The sequence below is a fragment of the Porites lutea genome, chromosome 5 (assembly GCF_958299795.1).
Source record: "Porites lutea chromosome 5, jaPorLute2.1, whole genome shotgun sequence".
Classification (NCBI taxonomy): Eukaryota; Metazoa; Cnidaria; class Anthozoa; order Scleractinia; family Poritidae; genus Porites; species Porites lutea.
In genome coordinates, this window is record NC_133205.1 from 15450033 (window position 1) to 15469700 (window position 19668).

At 45.8% G+C, this 19668-nt stretch overlaps 1 pseudogene; it reads right to left on the reverse strand.

The window, feature by feature from the left end:
* Positions 1-18659: 18659 nt before the first annotated feature.
* Positions 18660-19439, reverse strand: LOC140937974 (G1/S-specific cyclin-D2 pseudogene; annotated as a pseudogene).
* Between the last annotated feature and the right edge of the window lie 229 nt (positions 19440-19668).

Below are 19668 nucleotides of genomic sequence, written 5' to 3' on the forward strand. Positions count from 1 at the left end.
AATAAAATAAGCCTCAATGACATGGAACATAGTCTTCTTCATCAAATTCTAGAGACACGTGCAAGTCTCTCCAGGCAATCATTGGGTTCGCCTTCTCGTCATGATCGCAGAACTGGTCAAATGCCACCTCGAGCGGGATGTCTTGGCTCTTCAACGAGGCAAGAGTTTTGCTAGCCTCGTCCAGGGCTTCATGGATCTCTTTCATTTCCTCGCTAGTGGGGTCAAGACGCCACACCGGTTCATCAAAGTCGGGAAAGGCAGCCATCAATCCAAGCATTAGTTCATTCACAACAACCCACAGACGGGCGGCACTGTAATAACAGCGAATCAGATCCTCGGCCAGTGCAACACCACTCGGGCAAAGAACGGATTCATTTGCATCAAAAGTCAAGTGATGCAGCTTAGTTGAGCGATCGCCAATGTTACGGTTAATCGTTTTCCCCATATCCGTCAAAAACTGTTGCGCCTTCTCCGCTCCATCGTCCATGCCAGCCACGTTCTTGTGGTCTCGGACAAAATCACGAAACATCTTTCCCAACTCCAAAAACTCGTCAGAGAGCGAGTGGACGACGGTGTTAGTGGTCTGTAAATACTGGATGGCCCCACGAATAATGGAACTGGTTTGGCTACGCGTGAGTATTTTCGATTCCATTGTGTCCATTTCGGTTATCCCTTCAACTGTGGATTAATCGACTCTTCTTGTAGCAGACTGTCTCCAAATGGCGCGATACGGTCTTTTTATTCTTTTTCTTTCTCGTGTGAGCGATTGACGTAAAGACCACGTCGCTCTTACGTCAATCGCGCTTGTCGCAAAGCTTCGAATTCGTTCACGCGATTGGTACCTCAGCCTGTGTTCTCACCATAAACGTCAAGACCTGCCCTTCCCAGTTATGAAGATTAGTGGGCCGATTTGCAACGTCATCGTGAAATGGCTTTATAAAAAAAAGAGCGCGGGCCGATCAATTCAGTTGGGTTTGCTTGCTTTGCCCTCAACCCTTCGCAGTTCCTCTCAATTGGAGAAGACAACCAAACAGTGTACACTGACAGAGCAGGCAGGGGGATCCACGTTTGTTCGAGGGAACAAGACTTTTATTACTCTTGAAGACTTGTCGTTACGGGCTGTTACATAAACGTTTTTATTCATTGATTTAGAACAAAGAGTTAGACCCGGGTTTTCTTATGAAGTCAAGCATTGCGATGCATTTCGATCTGCGTGCACTGTGGGCAAAAGCTCTAGAATAAGCAGGCAAATGCGTGTCGGTTTCCATTATTCCCCGTTCTTCCGGAGTGATGAAATAAGGGTTAAAAGGCACTGGTTTGTCTTGGACGTGTCTTTCGTACAAATCCTTTAACACTCGCTGACTTTCGGGATGATGCCCTTCTTCCTTTGCATACTTGTAATACCCTCGAAGCAGCATGTATTCCCTCTCTAAGCGAAGTAAAGGGTCTTGGGGATATTCTTCCATGTACTGGACACGACGCTTGTAGGAATCCCACATCTCGTCCATCCATCGTCTGTATCTCAGCCCGCGAAATATTCTCGGACTTGTCAAACTGCTAACTCCGTTATCGCACATTTCAAAGCCTTCGCCTTCGAAATCTTTGCGGGTATCGCGCTCGTGTCGGGTAGTCTGTGAAAACCCCCAGCGGTGATTCTCAAACATCTTTCTTGTTCTCTCGACAGTTGGCCGTGACTGAGGCAAATGCCGCAGCCGCTTCTTTTTTTAAAAACAAGACATGCACCCTCCCCCATTGGAAAATTTGTCTTTGAGTCTCAGTCATGGGACAGTCTCTTGCCAAAAAAAAAAAAGAGCATGGCCACTCCTGGGAACAAATACAACCCCAAAACAAAACTCTTGAATATCATAAATACATTTATTCATTCCTCATTTTTTTACAGTTCAATAAAATACGCCTCAATGACATGGAGTGCCGTCTTCTTCAAATTCTAGAAACACATGCAAGTCCCTCCAGGAAATCAATGGTCCTGCATTCTCGTCATATTTGCAGAACAGGTCAAAGATCTTCCCAAGCGGAACGTCAAGGTACTGTCCACTGCTCTTCACTGAGGCAAGTTCCTCGCTAGCCTCTTCCAGAGATTTATGGATCTTTCCAATTCCCTTATTAGTAGGGTCTTGATGCCAGACTGGCAGATCAAAGCACTCGGGATAGGCAGCCATCAATCCAACCATTAGCCGAGTCACAACAGTACACAAAGATATGTCCCTGTACTGAGAGCGAAGCAGATTCTCGGCCAATACAACATCACTCGAGCTAAGAATGGGTTCATTCACATCATTAAAACGGAACAGCTTAGTTAAGTAATCGTCAACGTGACGGTTAATCGTTTCCTCCATATCATGCAACAACTGTCGCCCCTTCTCGGCTACATCGTCCATGCCAGCCACGTTCTTGTGGTCTCGGACAAAAGTACGAAACATATTTTCCAATTTCAAAAACTCACTAGAGAGACGCTCGCCGACGGGGCGCTTAGCCTGTCGATACTGGATGCCCTGGCGGATGATGGAACTGGTTTGGCTACGCGTTTGTATCTTCGATTCCATTTTTCCCTCTTCTCGTAACAGTCTGCCTCCAAATGGCGTGATACCGTCTTTTTATTCTTTTCTTTCTCGATTGATCGAGTGACGTAAAGACCACGTGGCTTCTACGTCAATCGCGTTATCAACCAATCAAACTACTGTTCCTTTCTGGGAAGTTGGCCCCACTTGCCAAAACGAAAGAGCATGGCCACCCCTGGAAACAAATACAACCCCAAAACAAAACTCTTGAATATCATAAATACATTTATTCATTCCTTACACTTTTTACAGTTCAATAAAATACGCCTCAATGACATGGAACATAGTCTTCTTCAAATTCTAGAAACACATGCAAGTCCCTCCAGGCAATCAACGGTCCCGCCTTCTCGTCATGTTTGCAGAACCCCTCAAAGACCTTCTCAAGCGGAATGTTCTGTCCACTGCTCTTCAACGAGGCAAGTTCCTGGCTAGCCTCTTCCAGAGATTTATGGATCTTTCCAATTCCCTTGCTAGCGGGGTCGCGATTCCAGTCCGGTACTCCAAAGTACTCAGGATAGGCAACCATCAATCCAACCATTAGTCGATTCACAACAGTCTTCAAAGATCTGTCCCTGTACTGAGAGCGAAGCAATTCCTCGGCCAATGCAACATCACTCTCGCTAAGAATGAGTTCATTGGCATCATTGAATTTAAGCAGCTTAGCTTTGTAATAGTCAATGTGATCTTTAATCGTTTCCTCCATATCCTGCAACCACGCTCCCCCCTTCTTGGCCACATCGTCCACGCCAGCCACGTTCTCGTGGTCACGGACAAAATCACGAAACATGTCTTTCAGTTCCAAAAAATAGCTAGAGAGACGCTCGCCGACGGGAAACTTGGTTTGTCGATACTGGATGCCCTGGCGGATGATGGAACCGGTTTGGCTACGGGTGCGTATCTTCGATTCCATTTTTTTTCTCTTTCGATTATCACTTCTAACTGTGGGTCAATCAGCTCTTCTCGTAACAGACTGCCTCCAGATGGCGCGATACCGTCTTTTTATTCCTTTTTTTTCTCGAGTGATCGAGTGACGTAAAGACCACGTGGCTTTTACGTCAATCGCGCTATCTCGCTATCAACCAATCAAACTACTGCCCCTTTCTCAGGAGTTGCCCCCGCCCCAAATATCAACGTGACATCGTGACTTGCGTGGCATGTCGCCAAGCCTCGAATTTGCTGACGTCAATGGTACGTCAGATCGTGTCGTCACCATCACGTCAAGACCTGCCCTTTTCAGTTACGAAGATTGGTGGGCGGATTTACAACGTCATCGTCAAATGGTATTATAAAAAGAGAGCGCGGGCCGATCAACTCAGTTGAGTTTGTTTGATCGAAGTGAAACGATCATGGTCAAGACTAATTCTTGTAAGCGCAAAGCTACCAAGAGGGACAAGGCAATCCTGTCGGCCGTGTCTAGTGCCATCACCGATCGCAAGGCCAAACACCGCCAAGTCGATGTCAGGGAGAAAATGTTTGCCATGGCCAAGGATTGGTCGGGTCGAGACGAGAGCAGCCCCGATAAAGACCACAACAGACCCCTTCTGGATTTTTGCGCTGTCACCGAGGCCGCAATCGTGTCGCATTCCTGGTATGACATCCGAAACAAACTGGATGCGATGGAGCCTGTCGTTATAGGGCGTGAGTTAAAAAACGACTGGGAACAAATTTTGACCGTAACAGGAAGCAGACTCGCGCGACTATTTGCCATGGGAGGGCTTCCTAATTGGATGTTGAGCGTTGGACGCAAGTTGTCGAAATGCTGCGATATCGACCTTCAATTGAATCTAGAGATGGACCTAATGATGAAGGAGTTGCGAGAAAAGTGTCAGAGTTACAACGAGAAGGCGGAGAAGCGCAGAGCTAATATCCTGCAGATGAACAGGTACACGAGCTGTGTTGCCGTTTTCGTGTACCTCACGCATGTGATCGAGACTTGTCAAGTGGACGACCATCCTAGCTTTGCCATTGTTTCGAAGGCGTTTGGAAAGCACAGTGGGAGCCCCAATCAATTGGAGCGATTTTGCCAGGTGATGGACGTGGAGGCTAGAACCCGACGCCATGCACAGGTATCCGACGAACCGGCCAAGGGCGATGATCCAGAGCAGGACAAAGAAGTGTGGCTCTCCTATTCATTTGCACCGAATACACTACCTGGCGCTCCTGGAGACGGGGCTTTAGACGAAACTTCGACCTTTTGGGACTGGTTTGGTTGTGCGATTACCCTATTGCACAGTTCAGGCGTGGTTTGCACAGATGCAATGTACGACCAGTTGATGGCCTTTGTTGAACGAATTTGTAGCGGTGACGGAGTCAATGGAGACCGCCCCGAGGTCGTGGCACTAGTCGACTGGAAGCTCGGTAGAGATGTCATTGTATAGACTAGAAATGTCCATTTTGTAGTTCATTTTATTTTGTAAAATAAAGTGGTGCTTTTAAAGAATTGTGACTAGATTTTGCTTGCGGGTCTGACAGATCTCAGCGCGACCACTAACCTCGATGAATCCTCGGTTGTTAGAACATTTGCAAATGGCAAGTAATGCAAGGGAATGCGCAATGTGAGGCACCTGGCACTGGGTATTGACTTTTTTCCCGAGGCTGGCTCAAAAAGCGAAGTCAATGCCGAATGACACATTACAACGGACACGGAAAAAGACAATTCTCTCGCGTAAAAGGTTGCTCCTCCCCCCCCCCCCCCAACCGATAATCTACGGTACTGTTGCCATGTGGTTGGTCGGCCGCAATGTTCCCGCGAAACACTTAAGAAAAAAAATCTCGATGCTCATGGATTTAAAAACGGACAAGAAGGTCTTAGCCCTAAGCGATTATCTTCTTCTATCCCTTCGCACCTAACACTTAAGAAAAAATCTCGATGCTCATGGGCCAAAGTGCAAAACGCCATACAGACTAGCCCGCTCATTTGATCGTGTCTTACCGACCTCCACTGAGGGAGGCCTGCGCGAAACGAGGGTTCTCAGTGGACCATATAGGTGCGAGATGCCAGTCTTTCTTCGGCCGCCTCGTTCTCCTTTGCCAGAGCGGAGATTTAAAAACGGTCAAGAGGGTCTTCGCCCTAAGCGATTATCTTGATCTATTCCTTCCCACCTAACACCTAAGAAAAAATCTCGATGCTCATGGACCAAAGTGCAAGACGCCATCCAGACTAGCCCGCTCATTTGATCGTGTCTTACCGACCTCCATTGAAGGAGGACTGCGCGAAATGAGGGTTCTCAGCGGACCATATAGGTGCGAGATGCCAGTCTTTCTTCGGCCGCCTTGTTCTCCTTTGTCAGAGAGGAGATAAAAAAGGGATTAAATAATGGACTTTGAGATTATCGTGTTCTATCCCTTCTTACCAAACACATTGAGTCATTTTAACATTCATTTATTGTTGTTATCTTTTTTACAATCGGGTTCGTGTACATTCTTTAGTTGTAAACTGCCACATGATTTCGCGATACATCAATGCAAAAACGACGACTCGTGTTATTTGTAATGACATTTCAATTAAATATCATGTACTCTATACTTTCTGGTTCATGTCTCTCATCCGTGTTTTTTGGTGTACTGCAAGATCCATTGTTCCCTAAACGCTCTCTTGAGACAAGGCTGGCATGCATTGGAATACGCTTTTGTCGTTTTTGGCAGCGGGTCAGCGCAGAGGCAGTCGCCTTTGGGAGTGTTCCAGGGCGGTAACTGCGACAATACCAATAGTCCCATCTCACTCGAATACTCGGACGGACACTCTAACATTCGTTCACAATCGTCGACATCGCTCTCGTTCGTAATATACTCCGACAGCTTCTTTAGATTGCTTGACACCTTGCGCTCCTTGACCACCAATCGCCTTTTCATGTCTGGCAGCACGTAATGAACACTGGTCCAATAGTCATGAAAACCAGTGACAAAGTCGGCCCCTGGGATGGTGGTCATCGCATTTTTGTCCACTAGGCGTCCACCCACTCGTATCACGTCCTCTCTAGAAGGGACCCGGTTCATCGCAATGGTCTCGGTTTCTGACAAAGTCCCGATAGGTTGTATCTTGAGAAACTCAGGGAGTTGCTCGTCGGTCTCTGATTTGGTATGGCTATGCTTGCGCTTCATGATCGTTCGAGTCCGACTTCAAGTCTTGTTTTGAGCCAGAGACAGTCAAATGTGCTCCTTTATACCATTTGGTAAAGGCGTCAAATAACTACGTCGGAATGATGTAGGCAGAAGCTTTCTCCGACGTGCTCGTATTGTATACGTCAATCATGTAACCGGAAAAGCGTGGGTGTGAAACGGACTTGCGTCACGAGTTTCGTCATGCAGCCGAAAACAGGGATTTGGCTTTATAAGAGTGCTCACGAGCTCTGTGTTCTCAGTTCAGTTAGACGAGAGTCAAGCGCAGTAAAAGTCGCGATGGAGAGAAACGTCAAGAGATTAGCTACCAAAGCAGACAAAAACATGTTGGCCTCTGTTTCGAGTGCCCTCTGTAACCGATCGCCGAGTCGTCGTCAGAAGGAATTGAAAAGGAGAATGGCTCAAGCGGCAACGCTCTATTCTAATCGAAGGAGGACATTCACCGTTCCTCTCGGGACAGATGATCCAGTACCCAAATTTGTCGACCGCCCTACCGCTGTCGAATTTTGCAGACCCCTGATGGACCACTGCGTAACGGTAAAGGATGAAAATCCTTGGCTGGATATCCGGTGCCACCTACTGTCTTTTCATGAAGACAACCTGAGAGCAGGCTTGGAGGATGGCGTTGAACTTGCAAACCGGTTGGACAACAGCAAATTGTCTGCAAAATTTTACTACATTGGAGCTCCACCCTGGCTCGTGCAGATGGGGACACGCTTACACGAGGTGACACAGACCGACGAGGCGCTGACTGCCAAAATGGAAAAGGCATTGACGGGGGAGGTCACGTCGGAGCCATTTGAAGACATTTGCCGCCAGAGACGAGAGAACATGGTGCTGATGAACAATTATGTCAGTTGCATTTCGTTGTACATTGGCCTGTGCGAGAAAATTCCTCCTTGGGGATTTGACGACCATCCCCATTTTAAAGCTATAGCAGAATACTTTAAGACCAACCATTTGGATCACGCAGGGCTCGAGCGTATCTGCCAGGTGCTGGACCTTGCGGTCTGTACGAGCCGCCGAATGAATGAGTACAGAGAGGATAGATGCCCTCACAGTGAGGAGGGAAAGGAAGGCCTCGCCCTATCGTACCTGTTCGATGAAGAGGGTGCTAAAATCGCTTCCTGTCACGATGACACGATCACCGCAGAATTCTTGGAATGGTTTGACGAGGTGCTTGTGAAACTGAAAAAATGCGGTAAAGAGTGTACCCAGGACATGTTTGAACAGATTTCCACGTCTTTGAAGCGTGTCGAGTGCGAGAGGAGAAAAGTTTGTGACTCCTTGATGGCTTTGGCAGAATGGAGGAATGACTGTGTCCCAAATTGAGGATTAGAATGACGTGACGGAACATTGAAACACTTTGAACTAGTTGTGTTAGATTTTTTTTAATCGGATAATGACTTGAAGAAGTGGACAAAGAAACTCTTTGAACCATTCATGTTAGATGTTCGATCTCGGTGTAACTGCCACGGTTTAAAGAATAGGATAATTGAATTAAAAATAAAGCTTGTTTCTGTTCCAAAATGGGTATGGATTTTTTTTAATTCTAAAACCGGGCGACTCGTCCTGTGTGTGTGTGTGTGTGTCAGGTTAGAGCGAGGAGTTTACCGGAGCACGCATCGGATACCCTCGAGTAAAAAAAAACATACTGCCTGAATGCATCGCTCACTGGCTTGTGCAAACGAACAAGCCCAAAGACAATCATGCAATGCAAACTGATTCTCCAATTCGGCTAGTCAGCCGCAAACCCCAAGAAATTAAGTGAAGCCCTCTGGCCAAAATCTGTGATCATTCTCCCACGCTTTGGTTCGTCAATGTCTTGTTGGTATGCGTTTTATTCAGATATCCATGTACAATAAAGTCACCCTATTGTCAATGGAATGAACGGTGTCAAATGCATATACAAGACTATGCATTGCCACCACATTGGATAGACAAGACAAGGAATAATAAAACTTTACGTACCTTATTTCGAACTCATAATAAAAGCGCGCGAAAAGGGACATATCGGAGAAGCCAATGCCATGTCCAATGGCAAATACCTTTACCTCAATCTGGATTAACAAAAATACAAAGATACTTCGTTAAAACGATAAAAAAAAATCAGTTGAATAAAGGTTGAATTGGTTTAAGATATATCAATAAACAAATTATATAGCTACAAAGCTAAAATACGGTACAAAATGCACAAAATAAAATCATTTATGCACACTTGTCGTAAAAAAAAATCTCTCTTGGACGGTCCGTTTTACTAAGAGTAAAGTCAAAGTAATATCTTTGGTTCTTTCTTCTGGACCCTGGTAGAAATCTTTACAAGTTGTCATCGGAGTTATTTATGTGATTTTAAAACAATATGCTCTTTTATAGCTGTCTCTGCCTTTCGAATGCTGAAGTATGGCCTTGTAAACACTAAGCATATACATGGGGCTATGAAATGCACCCTCTATGTTCAAATCATCACCCAATGATATCAAGTATTAATCACAACACTTTCTTTACAAAAAAAGGTAACATCATTTTATTCATGTCAAGATACTTTACTTCACACCAACTCTAATGTTTCGTATCCAAAATGAAGCGAGTTGCTTTTTCGCGATACTTTCAACGATTTATCGGATTTGATATATACAAGAACTAATGTGAAACAATCGTTGAGTCTTTAAATAACACAATACAAGTCACTGAAAAAAAAACGCAATCAATGTCCCAGTCCAATCATTGTCACTGTCATTCAAGTCAATTATCAAGTTCCTTCTTTAGCTGCTGTCGACATTTGACACTTTTTCTTGTCCCGTGCTTTCTCTCTTATTCTTCAATCGTTGAATCACCTTTTCTAAGTTTCGTGTCCGAGCGACAACTCTGGTCCTCACTGGACGGTCCCTTTTGTCGCCTTTCACTTCATTGTCTCTATTCACAAAAGCATGACTGGGAAGTTTTAGAGGTGGTAGGTTCCGTTTCTTTCGTCTTAGGTTTATCTGCTGCATGGCACTCATGTATCTGATGAACGCTTTACAATAGTCTCGGTCGTCCTTGCTAAGGTAAGGTAAGGTTTCTTCTTCTTTGGTTGCTTGCTTCGCTTTGTTCATCTTTCTCGTCTGTTTGGCCGCTTCTTCTTCTTGCAGATTTTCTTTGCTAGCCGAGAGCTCGATTCGGTTCTTATAAGCCGTTTAGCTACAAGAACGACGACAACAACTTTATTAGAAAAAAAACTACTACGTCATTGATTGACGTGTCAGACTCCACCCCATCGAGGTCATAATCTTCTTTTTACAACCCACAACAGCGTCATTGTGTGATGTCATAGGTCCCGCCCGATTGAGGTCATAAAGTAATATGACGATTTAATGACGTTTTGGTTTGCACTCTATAAAAAACAGAGACGCTGCATTCAAGCTCAGAAACGTCTCGTGGTGCCAGAGCGCGAATCTTGAGAACAAGAGCTTAGAGATTTCCACCAAACTCGTTCGTTCACTTGTCGGCGGTCTTGGAGTGCGATCATGTTGAGCAGAGTCAGTCAACGCAGCTTGTACGATATGTTCGAGTTGCGATCTATCGTTCAGAAGATGATCAGGAACCCTGCAGTTCTGCCTGGTGGTTGGAAACAGTTTTTCTTTTTTCTAGAAGAGTATCTTGATACGATGATAAGGGATACATCTAAACTGATGCTATTCCTGGTCGAGGATCACGGCCGGTGTCCAGCAACAATTCTGCAGGATGTTATCGCGGTGCTGAAAAGTCCTAAAAGTGTGTCACGGCTCGACTACTGGCGTGTAGCTGCTGCCATGGCCAGACAGCCTGTGGACCGTTCGGCTGCCTACCTGAGTGTGGCATGTCTCGATGTGCTGAGGCAACTAGACAAGTCGACGACTATGGACTTCCCACAAGAGTGGAACCACCTTCTGGAGGAGTGCGCGCATGAGGAAGCCCGATCAAATTTTGTGGCTTGTATGTCTTTTCTGTACAGAGAAATGATGGCTGTGTCTCACGCGTACCCCATGACACCGGAAACTGCTCTTCGCCTTGCTGCCGCCGTCACACATTTGGTGGTTTGGGATTCTATGTTTCCAAAACTGCGACTCAACAAGAAAAACATGGCCGAAACGATTAAAGAATTTCTGGCGCCCGAGTGGAGTTTGTGCAAAAAGAGCGTTCGACCTCTCATTCTGGGATTTGCGGTGGCATTTTGGTGGATGAAACGGGCAGAAGATACACTCGATCCCAGAGCACGAGACTACGTCGAATTGTACGCAACGGTGGCTTTGACCTGTTGCTCTAATAAATCTGCTCGTCTCGATCTTGTTATCTTCAATGCGTTACTCGTGCTGACGGGCCGCTTTCCGGACGAGACTAGTCTGGATTCCTTGTCTGACCTTCCGTGCGAACCGAGGGAAGTGCCCATGGAGCGCAGAGCTTATCCAATGCCAGCCTGCGCAGAGGATAGACACACTCGACGAGGCAAGCATTTGTTCGATACGACTTCAATGCTCACAAAATACTGTGAAAGGCAAGGATTGGCGTTACCCCCCAACGTTTCATACAGTCATGGCCCTCCTTCTCACAGAGTCAAACAGGGCTTTGAAGAGTTTATGGAACACATACGCCTGTGCGAAGAGCAGACGAGCGATGGAAGACAGCCCGCATTCAAGGACGAGGCTTGTCGGGTGTACCGATCTGTACCACCCAGGTTTCCTCAGAAGAGGATGGAAATCCTAAAGCTCCGATTAAAATTGACGAATGAAGATCCTGTGTCGATAGTTCATTGCCAAAAACGCAAGACGGGAGAACATGACGCTCCAACCAAAAAACAGCGACTCGACTGGATCAATTCGCTGTCGTGGGATGATACATTTGCGTCTTCGACATCGTGGCGTGATCTCACGAGAGGAAAGCCCCTGGCACAGAAGCGAGCTGGAGGAAAACCGCCTGTGTTTGTTGATGTTGGCGGACGGCGGGTGATTAAGGGTCCCTTTAGGCTCGATCAACAGGCGACTCGCTGTGTCTGTCTAACTCGGCTGGTCCGCGAAGTGTTGGGTTTACAAGAGTGCATTCCCGAACAGCGAGTGTTTGTCACGGCCGATGGCCAGGTTGGACTCTCCAGTCCCATGATAGGAAACCCGGGCCATGTGTTGGGCGAAGGCTTAGTGGCGAACAATGAGAGCAGGGGCCTATGCAAGTTACACGAATTTGAAAACGATTGGATTAGCACGTTGGAAAATCCCATGGATGTTTTGCGGATCGTTGTAGCCAAGAATGTTGTCGGAGCATCGGATAATAACACCTCCAACATCTTGGTGGTGCGCGAGACAAGACGCGTCTACGGAGTCGACGTCGGTGGCGAGTTGTCGAAATCGCTGCGACTGAATGATGCATCGCTGGAGTGGGCCTTTTCAAAACCCCCCTCGAAAAAGATCACGACAAGAATGGACGCGCTTGTCGAGCGCTTTGCCAAAGAGATGGTCGACTGGCTCCAGTGCCTTAAAGATATTGATACTCAGCGCCGATGGGAGCAAGTGGTAGCCGAGTATTATCTAACCATTCCAGTGTCTGATTACCTCTCGATCGTGGACTTGTTTTTGGAGTTTTTTAATTTGAAACAAAACTCTGGATCGTGAAATGGTATCGTGAACTTACAAACTTTATTGTACTTTGTCTACTCTATATGGTTTTACTAAATGTGTGAACACGAAAGTAGTTCAACAACACACGAACATGTCAACTTGGCAACGCTTTCGTTTATTCGTTTTTTTGTAACAAAAATGTTGCCACAGACAATCGAGTTAGAGAGATACGTGCAGGTCTCTCCAGGCATTGGACGGCTGCACATCGGGTTTGCATTAAAAAGATTGACCCACGGTGCTATGTCTGCTCTTACATGTTTATCCCAAATCTGTTAAAATAAAAACAACTCACAAACATAAACTTTTGACAATGTCTTCATTTAACTTTTAATTATCTTTTTTTACCTACTATTTGTAACAAGATTATGACAGATAATCAAATTAGAGAGATACGTGCAGGTCTCTCCAAGCTATCAATGGTTGCATGTTTGATTCCCTGCAAAAAAAAACTGTACGAAAGGCCTCGTCCAATGAGCATTCCAAATAGTTCCGGCTGATTCGGAACGACGCAAGATTCTCACTAGCATTTTCCAGGCCTAGCATGAGCAGTGCAATTACCTCCTCAATTGATTCATAGAACCAGGGATACAGAGCGTTGACGATGTTACAGTTTAGCAGCATCACGACATTTCCCAGACTATAGTCTCGTAGGCGATAGCGAAGCAACTCTTCGGCCAGTTCTACGTCAGTTAAGCTAAGAACGGGCGTATTCGAAGCCTGGAAACGATCCAGTTTAACTTTGTAATCGCCAACGAGATTGTCTATGGCAATGTTCATGTCTCGCGCCAGCTTGTCTCCCTTCCCTTTCACAGCCTCTATGCATGGCGAGTGCTTATATCTTTCTACCACAGTGCTCAAGTATTCTTGGAAATCCACCACCAGCGAATAAGGTCTTTGGCCGATGGGCTTCTTTGACTCTAGCCACAGGACCCCCTTGCGGACGATGGAACTGGTTTGCTTGCGTGTACGAATCATCGTTTTGCGCTGACTGCCAAATAGACGTGTTATCGCTAAGACTTCTCGAAGCAGACTGTCTGTCGACTGCGCGATGCAGCTTTTTATACCTTCTTTAACGGTACTGAATGACGCAATTTCATTGACGTCAAGTCACACCGTCGTTCAGACGTTGCAATATCGTCGGTCATGCAAGGATGCTTTGTTTGTCGCTTCAATACGTTTCTCACCCGATATTTGCTAAAAGGGGATCATATCGAGGGGAAAAGATCAAAGATGTGAAAGCATTGACACATTTGAAAAACGAATATACAATACAAAATATCACGACAAATCAAGTGTAAAGAGTTTAATGGATACCGTTTATTGACCTATGATTTTTTTTCACAACAGTATATTTTTGCTCAATCAGCTACAATTGTTGTCTCTATTTGTAGTCAATTAGTTTTAGATTCATTGCCAGAGTTCAATTAAGTTCCGTTGACTACAAGAAGTTAGGTAGTCATTCAGATTTTTCTGTACTCGTCATCCACCCTTTTACTGACAGCATGGCGTCGATGGCATCGCCTTTTCCATCGCCAATGCGATCTGCCAAGGCGCATATCTGCTCGTACCGATCCTGTGTACATCTGATATCTTTCTGCTTCATCTTATCTGACACAACGGACAACCATTTCCAAAACTTGGCTTCGTCTGCTGATCCAACGTTTTTCTCGAGCGCATCATTCGGGCGACTTTCCTCGCAAAACGAGTAATGCAGCTTCATTCCTTCTTCCACTGCATCGTTGCACTCCCATTCCCACTCTATGTAATTCTCCTCCTGTTCTCCTTCCCATTTTTCATCTCTCTCTTCAATTTTGGACATAGAGGTCTCCACGCAACGGTCTGTATGAACCGCCAACTCCAGAACCTTGCATATTTCTTCCATTTCTTCATCATCCAGATACGCTTCACGAAAGAACTCGTTCATCACTGCAAATCCAACCCACTCATCCGAAGAGGGCAACAACAATTGGTAAACTGCCATGATGCTCACCAACCTTTTCATCAACGCCATATTCTCTCTGTGTTTCCATGCCGCATTCTTATAGAGGTGACTGAACCGCGCCCCATAACGTAACGCCATGAGCATGTTGTCAACGAGTTTGGCATCGTCGCAACAAGCATCGTGTAAAATCTGCCCCACATTCGTCAGCCAATCGGGAAACTTCTTTTCGGGGAAGAAAAGCTGGACCAGCTGATCGTCAGCGCCTTCCTCCACTCTGTTCAGCGACCATTCGAGTCTCAAAAGGTGTATCGGGTGAAGCCGCTTCAAACGCCGCTTGATTTCATCCCAGGCAAAACCATCGTACTCGCCTTCCAAAATGGCACAGTCATCCAGCAATGGCTTGTTAAAGTTACGCAACGATTTCGGGGCTATGCGTTTGGCAGCATCCTGGATCTTCTGAAATGCTTTTTCCAACTCAGCACTAAAACGTGGGACGGGGGACCCTGTTGCTTCAACGTCAATGCCATCCATGGATCCTACTGCTTCAACGTCAATGTCATCCATGTTTTGTCCATCTTCCATCACCATTGCTAGTGCAAACAGTGACTCTTTTTGGTTGCCTTGAAAGACTTTCTTCTTGCGTTCTCTGATCGTATTAGTCACCACCTTTAGCATCGACCTTCTTTCCTCTTCTCTCTCTTTGCTCGTCTTCGGCGCCATTTTTCAGCTTCTCCTTGCTCCCGTTTTTTTTTTTTTTTGATGTTACTTGCTTGAGATCCAAGTAAACAACTAACTGCAAAGCGAATTGCCCCGACATTTTATAGACGGACTTGTGACGCAATGAGTAATGACGTAATAGGAAATTAAAAGATCATGCAACGTATTCGAAACGTGCGTCAAGGGGACCGTGACGTGTTCATGGATTGCCACAAATCGTGATGTCGACAGAGCAATGCCGTGTCATGTTGGTCCTTTGACGTCATACGCCCTTGGGTGACGTCGAGCCACGGCTATTGCGTGGCTTCTTGTGTCACAATGACGTTTTGAATAAGGATGACGTGTTCCTTGTTATATAAAAGAGCGCATGTCACGCAGTTCGTTCCAATCGGCTACGAGCCTCAGTTAGGGAGCTGAAGGAGATGATGGAGAATGACTCGAGTCAGCGAGCGCAGTCGCTACGACATGTCCCAGTTGTGGTTCGCTGTTCAAATCATGCACCGCAACCCAAAAGTGTTACCATTTGGGTGGAGGCAGTTTTTTTATCTTTTCGAGGAGTACATGGACTCTGTAGACAATCCCGGCACAGAGATGGTGTGGCTACTGATAGAGGGTGCCAGGCGTTTCTCCAAGGGCGTTCTTCGAACGGCTGTGGATCTGGTGGACCCGAAAACGTCCACCACAAAACATGACTTTCGACAGCTGGCATGGATCATTACCAGACAACCGGTGGACCATTCTGCCGCCTACTTGAGCATTGCCTGTTTGAATCTCGTTCGGCATCTGTCAGACGAAGAGCGGGCATCTTTAACTGTCGAATGCCCCGTGAAGTTTGGTGAGTTGCTGGAGTCTGATGCGGACCAAGATTCCCGGCGGTGGTTTTCTGCTAGCATGGCTTTTATGTACGAAGAGGTGAGGGCTGTGTCGAACAATTTTCCCATGACAAAGGATGCCGTGCTGCGCTTGGCCGCGGCCATCACTCAGTTGATTGGCTGGGACTGCAAATATCCCGAGATCAGGATACGGAGGGATCGCTTGAGAACCTTTCAGCCTGGATATGCCTTGTGGAATGTCAAGGCAGTTACCGAGACCTTCCGGCCACTTACTCTCGCAATGACTGCACCCCTCGATTGGATGATAAGAAACCACTATAAAATGGACAGGAAAGTTGAGAAGTGTGTCCGGTTGCATGCCAAGCTGGCTTTTTGTTGTGCTTCCGATCCGAGGGCACCGTTGGACCTTGTAGCCATGAGTGCGCTACTAGTGCTGGCAGAGGGATTGCCAGAAGATCCTGAGACGGATTACATGACGAGCCTTCCTTGTGACCCTGCAGATGTGCTAACTGTTCCAGGTGCCTATCTCTTGCCAACGTCTTCCAGGAACTCGCAATATGGGCCACCAAACGTTCAACCCGAGTTTGAGGACTTTTTGAAGCAACTTAATCAGCGCATCGACGGCGTCGAAGAGGAACCCAATCTATTATTTAGGGAAGCATCTCGCCGCTTGTATCGTCTGACACCGTTTGGTGTCCATCAATCGAGAACGTATCACGCCTGGGTAAAGTCCAAGGTCGAACCAGACCGAATAATTACTACAGGATCATCGGTCAAACGAAAGGCCGACGATAGTCGAGGAGGTAAAAGCAAACGCGGCAAAAAGTGACATTCACGTTGGAATAATCAAACAAAAAGTGTCTTGTAAAATTATTTTAAGTTTTTTTGATTAAATTATACACTTGTTGTTCATCTCGCCCATGGTTTTCTGTTTGGCTATACAATGCGCAATGCGCTGCTTTCGCGTTTCGGGGATTGACCTCTTTTGTGTCAAGCAGTGGTTTGACGCGAGTGATAATGACTACGAACTAATCTTCTTTGCCCACCTCCATCTCCACCCTCGCAGCCTCCCCCACACAAACAGAGATTAGATCCCAGTCCATATTGATACAATCACAGCCATCAAATAATGCTACAGATGCAACACTTTGCAATAATTTTATTATATGTTTTTACAACTTTCTCTGGAAAAACATCACATTGGTTTGCGGTAGTCTTTTCTAATACTCGAATGGAGACGACCTGCACCACTTGTAGCAAAATAAACATCGCCTTTCTGCCATTGCTTCAAACGCCTTACAAACTCGGTGGACCTTTTCCTTTTCGTAAAAAGCTTTCTTTGCCTCGTTTAATTGCTTCAGGAAGGTCTTGGCGTGCAGTCCGGTCTTAACGCTCGTAAAAACCTCGAAGACTTGGGGAAACTTCATGTCGTCGTCATGTCCGGTCATGGACGGCCTGGGATGTCTCTCGCGCGAAAACCTTTTTCCACAATGCAAGCACTTTCTCGTGCGCCGTAGAGCGCGGAGTAAAGATTTTTTCTTTTCCGTCATGATTTTAGCGTAAATTTTCATGTAATCTTCGTCAGTGCCTCCGGGTAGGTAAAGTTTACACGTTCGCAAGACGATCGTCTGAGAACGAGTCACGGGTGCCATGCTTTCTTTTTGCTCTTCGCGTTTGCAGCGGTAAACTGATGGCCGTTCCACGACCCGTTTGTTGCGCTTTTCTTTTATGCTTAAACTGTGATGACGCAAGGAATACGCACAGGAAATGACTTTACATCTACGTATCGAAATGCCCAGCCCAGAGAAACACCCCCAAGACCACGAAACATCTACGTATCGGGGAGTTTTCCATTGACGATTGACGACATTCGCGTCGCGCTCTCGCCAAACGGTATAAGGAACCGCCTGTCTTGCCAAAAAGTCCAGACGAGTCGAACCGACCGGCAAGAGAAGAAGTGAGAGAGAAACCAAAAACGACACGAACAGAAATCAATCCTAATGGACCGAACCGAAGGCGCGCCAAATTTGGAGTTCTTTTCGGATGAGGTCAGACGAGAATGGCGAGGAAAATCTTCAGGCTACATTTTGAAGAGTGCAGCTTTTGCGATTGCGTGTTTGACGACTGGACCGACTCCGTACCAGCCTATGGATTATTATCACATTGAACCTGCCACAAAAGTGCATCGGGGCACCAAGGACGAGACAGTTCAAAGCAAGAAAACAGCGAGAAGCGCGGCCAAAACATAGGACACTGTATAGAATGGGTAAAATGATATTTGATTGTTGGGATTTTTGTTCTCAAGATAAAATTATAGTAGGATCAAATTGTTAGACTTATAAAAAACATTAGCCCTCGTTGAAATCCAACTAAAGTGTTCCAGTTTCATTCATCATGGAAACTCGTCGACCTCTAGACTCTCGTTACGGCTATGACTTTGTGCCTCAGAAACTGAAAGAAATTGTGAACGATGACTCGGTGGACCGGCTGTTTGTCATCAAAGAAGAAGATTCCCAGATGAACATTTGGAAGTGGCTTGAAAAAGTATTGGACAAGTTGACACGTGAAACGGCCGTGGTGTGTACGGAAACGATGTATCAAAATACACTGAGCTTGATGCAACAGATTTGGGGCGGCAGTGAAAATATCGCCGCCTACGAGCGCCTTTCAGCCTGGTTTAATAAGACAAACGATTTTTCCCGTCACTGGTTGGATCATGACGATGAACCCGAAAGATGATCTCGTAAAGAAGGGGACTAAAACCCAACAAATGTGACTCTTTTTAACTATTCAATGAAGAAACATATTGTGAACCAATAAAATCGACAGTGAACTAATAAAATCTTTAATTGTAGTGATTATTCAGTTTGACAATCTCGTCTACGAGTTTTTCGTAATTCTGTAAGTAATCGACTCCTTTATTGGTTAGTCGTTGAAAAAATGTCAAAAGCATCGATACTGTTTCTCCTCCTTTTTGCTCTTTTGTTCCAAGTCTAGTAAATGCCATGCTAACTGAGGCTGTAGCCAGCAAAGACGGCGGATACATAAAAAACGTGTCATCTGTATAACACGAGGCGATTAAAGTTGCTGCATGCTTTCTGATCGCACCGGCGTTGGGAAATGAGAATCGGGCAAAAAACTGCTCGAGATAATCGTAAGGTGTTACTGCTGACAGGTCCCACTGAAGTTGTTCAAGTAGCTTCATTTCCCAAACTAATAACTCTTCGCTCGTTATCGAGTCATCCGTGTACGTACATAGTTTGTACACTCCGAGCGGCGAGGTATCTCTAAATTTGCTAGCGACTAACAAGCACGCGGCACCAAGTAATTGTAGTTTGCATTTTCTCGTTGGTACAATCGATAAAAATCGGTCTAAATAATTCACTGCCAAGACAAATACATCTTCCTCGCACATTTGCTCTTCGCAAACGTCCTGCATCCATGTCGTAACCATGAATCTCATATGTGGTTCAATCTCGTTCTGTACAATGTCAAAGTATCGATAACTGGGGATATATTTATCCTCGCGGGTAAGTAAATTTCGAACAACGCGATCGTCTCCAAGCACCACCGGGTCCGGATACGCATGAGGAACCTCTCGTTTCCCAAAGCCCAGAAGCTCCATGTATCTGCCAGAAAATAGAAAAGACCCAAATACTACACTGTTCACTTGTAAATGCCATACAACAACAATTAAATTTTGAATTTGCCAATTGAAATTATGTCCTATGCAACACGCGAAATGTTCGTCTTTGCCTTGACTCCCTTACCCACGAAGGGTAAAGTTGGCTCCATTGCCTGCGAGTATATGATTATAGAACATTCGTCAATATAACCCGCCAAGCTGACAATGT